General features: G+C 40.5%; 1 non-coding gene across 1 annotated transcript; it reads left to right on the top strand.

Annotated features, from left to right (window-relative positions):
• Positions 1 to 423: 423 nt before the first annotated feature.
• Positions 424 to 525, top strand: LOC130937574 (small nucleolar RNA R71). The gene has a single exon (XR_009068787.1). It is a non-coding gene; the product is annotated as a small nucleolar RNA R71 (small nucleolar RNA).
• The last annotated feature ends 4,654 nt before the right edge of the window (positions 526 to 5,179 follow it).

Genomic DNA, 5,179 nt, shown 5'->3' on the forward strand with positions numbered 1-5,179 from the left:
AGTTGCCTTTCTTGGTTCGGTCACTTAATGCTGCCCTCCTAGAGGGCATTCTGCCCTTGTGGAGGGCAATGTTGCTTCTCCCATTGTGATGCGGCACGCTTATCTCCTCTTTGGCCATGCTTTCCTTTTCTTGTGTCACGCTTCTTGGGCCACGCTTTTCATTTTCTTTTCTTTTCTTCACCTAAAATAAACCAAACAACCACTCAAAGTATCACTAAATTCAAGAGGCTTATAAATCAATTAAAATTCAATTAAAATGAGCTCAAATCTCAATGATTAACATTAAATTCATGGTGGTTGCTTGATTTAAAGAAGTTATGCATTTTCACTCCAAATCACTAACTTAGGATGCAAGAAAGTGCATAAATGCTAACAAAACAAGTGAAATTAGCTTGAAAAATGGGTATATGATGACTTGTCATCATCTGGTGGGCACCTTCTTGTTAAATCCTTAAACCTCTCCCATGCCTCATAGAGAGTTTCACCATCTTGTTGCTTGAAGGTTTGTACCTCAGCTCTCAGCCTGTTGATTCTTTGAGGAGGGTAGAATCTTGCCAAAAACTTGTTCACCACATCTTCCCAATTTGTCAAACTCTCTTTTGGGAAAGATTCCAGCCATTTAGATGCTTTGTCCCTGAGTGAGAAATGTAAGACCCAAAACCTTTGAAAAGTCTTATTATGATCAAGTCTCAAATCATATAGTTATTTATAGCCTTAATTTCAGAAATTTGTTTTATTAAAGATAATTAAGGCAAGTTTTGATTTATTGAATTTGAGACGAGTTATGATTATTATCCAATTTTATAATTATTGGATTATTTTCTATATTCAAATTATGAAGTTGGTAGTTATGAAATAATAGAGATTTTATATGATTTGGACTGAATAATTTATATTTCAAGGTATTAATACTGCTGCTTTGGAAAATAAAGGACTTAATTATATTATTCCTAATTATTTGATTTGGACCTTTTATTGAAAATAAATTGTAAAAATTGATGAGCAAATAGTATTTTTATACATTAATTTTTGTTGGATTAGAATTTATTTCTAATTACTATATTATCCTTATTTTAAGTGAATTTACCTAAACTACCCCTAACCCTAAAAACCCCAACCCGGTTACCCATTTCCTCTAACCCTACAGCCACCAAAACCCTCCCCCAACAATTAGCAGCAGTAACGCTGCAATGGAGAAGGAAAACAGAAAACAGAAAAGGGAGAGGAAGTCAGAGTCGCGCGCCAGGGGAAGAGAAGAGGGAGAGGCGAGCCAGCAGCGGTGGGCCTCGCCGTCGCCGCCCTGCTGCTCGCCGTTTGCCACCAACGTCGAAGAAGAGGGAGATCAGAATCGGAAGTGAAGAGGGTCGCATTTCACGCCGTGCAGTCGCGTCGCCCTCACCGCGTCGTGCCGCCGCGCCACCGTGTCCTCGCCATCGAGCTCATTCAGTCAGTGTCACGCCGCCGGGCCTCCTCGTCGATCTGCCTGTCACCGTGGGGAGTGAGCCATGGACGCCTCAGAAGGAGAAGAAGCGAGGTTGGTGGAGCCGCGCCTAGTCCCAGTCGCACCGCCGCCTCTGCGCCGCCGCAGAACAGATCAGAGACGAGGGAGAGGATCGCGATGGGGGGAAAGAGTCGCGCCACCCAGTCGCCGGTCTGCACGCTGCCAACGTCGCCGGTGTTGTCGCGAGGAAGAGAGAGAGAGCCTGCCGGACCATCGCAGAGCTGTCCCTGCCGCCGCGCCCAGCTGCTGTTGGGAGCCCTCCCGTCGCTCGTGGGGTTGCGCCAGTAAGCTTCTGCCGCCAGAAATGCCCCTGCTGTCGTCGCCGGAGAATTCTGCCGGTAAGGGTTTTAATTGAGGTTTCTGTTCTTTTGAATTTCTGGGAAGATTGTTGATACTGCATGGTTGTACAGTTGCTATTATCAGAAATTCGGGCCGCCGCCGTCAGTCGAGAATTATTGGCGGAGCTGCGGTTGGGCTGCCGCCGAACCGGTTCGGAGACCGCCGCTGTTTCGGTTCAACCGTTCCTCCTTCGGTTCGGTAAGCGTTTCGATTTGAAAGCCCTTTAGTTACTGTTCTGTTATCTTACGCTGAGGTTTGTGACGTTAATTACTATACGATCGAGTTTCGGTTGTTGTATGTTGCGATTAGAGTTGTTGAGACTGTTGCGAAAGTGGCTTGGAACTGAGGCTTTGGCTGCCGGGATTTTGATTATCGATTTCGGGTTGAGGCGGAAAGGACTCTGTGAGACATTTGGGTTATGAAATTGCGTTTTGAGGTAGGGGCGATTTCCAAAAACTATGTTTTGTGTATTGGAATTATTACATATGGATACTGATGTGAGATATTGTGTATTTGGTGATTGTATCTGCCTTATGTATTATTTGATTGACTTGAATGATTATGGATGTTGGTTTGGCTGAGTTGTTGTGCGGCTTTGTGAAATATAATGTTTTAAAGTTGATTCTTTAAAGATTTGAAATCTGAGTTTAAACCGTTGAGGATTGGTTTGAATTGAGTCAATTATTTCAATGATGTGAAAAGTCGAATGCGCTTTTGAATTCAGCCTGGTTTATTTTAATTGACTTGGTTTTGGACAAATGATTTGTTATTGAACCGTTTCTTTAAAGCTTTGGAAATGAGTTATATCGATTGATATTGAGTTGATTTTGAAATGGTATCCTTGAGATACGCCACTTAGGCGATTGTTGGATTTATCTTGCTTTAAATTGATTTTTGGTTTTGAGCTGTTGAAAAGGAATGAGAAATGGTTTAGTTGGGACCCGAACCGGGTGGCAAAAGTCCAAGTTTTAGGGGAGGTGCTGCCGAAATTTCTACAAAATCCTAACTTTGTTTGAAAAGTTATTTGAAAAGGGTTGGATTTGAGAAGTTGAATTGATTTGATTTATTAAGAGAATATTGATGTTTTCAAGCTTAATTTATTTAATGAACTTTATGCGTTGAGTTCGGCTTATTCAGAAATGAACTATTTTTACCGTTTGAATCACTGAAGGAAAGAATGATGCTCTAATATTGGTTTCAATATAAAAAGGAGCTTTTGGTGATTTTTAAAAGAATCTAGACTTTTGATTGAGTAATTAAGTTTGAGGCATTTTGGAAGAGTTAGAAAAATGGGTTCCAAAAAGAAACCTGAAAGTGGTTTGATTCAAATGAACCGGTTTTATTTCAAATGAGTTGATTTTTGGACCGGGTTGGAACTTGTGATTTTGTATGGCCGGTTTTATAGTAAATTCAGTTTTATTTACTTGAACCGAGAATCTATGATTTTAAGAGTTTCAATGAATTTTAAGGAATTGATATAGGTTGACCTTCCCTAAAGACTTGGGACTCTGCCGAGAAACTTTTGTTATAAAATCCCATTGTTGGATGGGTGATTTTGAATGCTTTGAAATAAATCCTTAACTTGCCATGGTTTGGAAGTTTGGAAAGAGAATGCCGAGAGTGGCTCTGTTTTAAAAAGGGAACTCACTTTGAGTAAATTTGGCTTATGAGCCTGAGATGATTTGAGAAATGAGATTTCTAAAGCCAAGGCTGAAAAGAGTTGAAACTTGATTTCAAAGTGAAATGAATTGAGAAAATGATTTATGGCTTAAATGCCGATTTCATGAATTTGATGATTTTGAATGTGGAAGTGCTGTTTTATTGAGAGCCGGAATGGCTGTGTATGTTTATACATATTGATTGGTTCTGGATTGAACCGTGAGCCGGAATGGCTGTGTATGATATGAATATTGGCTGGTTCTGGAATGAACTGTGAGCCGGATGGCTGAGATGGATGTTGTTCCATAGATGAGATTGATTGCATGTTTATGCTGAATCATTGATAAATGTGAATGTTGCACTTCCACTATCGGAGATAAGAGTTTCCCTGGGAGGAAGCAGTGGCTAGCCACCACGTGCTCCAGGTTGAGACTCGAAGCTCTTTTGACCCTATGTTGTAAGTGTGGCTGGGCACTGTGAAAGCCCGGATGAGCTCGCCCCCGTAAATATTCACCAGTGAGGGTGATGGATATGGATCATGATTATGATCAAGTTTATGATGAGTATAACTCGAGTTGGGGATGCGCGACAGAGGGACAGTCCAATGGTTAGCTACCAGGACTTGTCGGGTTGGCTCTATAACCGACAGATGATATCATCAGCCACTAGGGACAGGCATGCATCATATGCATTTATGTGGCATTGTTTGTGTGTGCATATTATACTTGGTCTGCCTATGTGATTAATTGCTAACTGTTCTACTTGCAATAATTGTTTGTTTGTGCTTGCATCTTCCTATTTGTGTTTGCTGTTGGGACTCTGTTGGACTGTGGTGATTGGTTGTTGTTGGATTGTTTGGGCCTAGGGCCGTGGTTGGAATGAGATGAACCAATGGTTGATTTTGGTTTTGTGTTTCTGGTTTGGAATAAAATATGAAAGGCTATTTTGGTTCAGTTTAGATAAATCTCTTTGAAAGGCTTTTGATGTTTTGAAAATTGAACGGTTCCTCTTTCAGAAAAGATTTCCGACTTTACTTTTATTGTAAACCGTTGTTTTTGAAAGGAGGCATAAGACGGTTATTAATCACTGGTGCGGTTATCTTCATGTATCCTATTACAGTAATTCCCAAAAATCCTCTACTGAGAACCCTTTTGAGGATGATGTTCTCACCCCCCTACATTTTTCCCCTTTCAGGATATGGGCGCAGCAGTTACGAAGAGCTTATTTAATTGTTGTTGTGATGCTCCGATTTGTTTTAGTTATGGTTTATTGTACCCTCGCCTTTATCTGAATATATTCTGTAAGAGGGATAGGAATTGTATTGGATAATGCTTGTAATATTATCTATGTATATAAGTGTATATATGTATGTACTCTTTATGAGTTTTTGTAAGTTGTATGGTATTTATAGATGTACGTTAACGAACAAAAGTATTTTTGGGAGCGGTATCACGGTTTAAATTTTTAGACAGGCTCATATTTTAGTATTAAATAGTATAAAAGTCGTCGTAATGTCCGAACCATCAGAGTGGCGCAGCCGGAAGCGTGAGCTTTGGTAGTTAGGGTGTTACAAGAAAGGGAACAAGAGTAGTCTATAGACATCCGGATGAACACCATTAGACTTCACAGTGTCACATATTCTCAGGAAGGTGGTTAGATATTGATTGGGGTCTTCTTGGG

Source organism: Arachis stenosperma, chromosome 6, assembly GCF_014773155.1.
Source record: "Arachis stenosperma cultivar V10309 chromosome 6, arast.V10309.gnm1.PFL2, whole genome shotgun sequence".
Taxonomy (NCBI): Eukaryota; Viridiplantae; Streptophyta; class Magnoliopsida; order Fabales; family Fabaceae; genus Arachis; species Arachis stenosperma.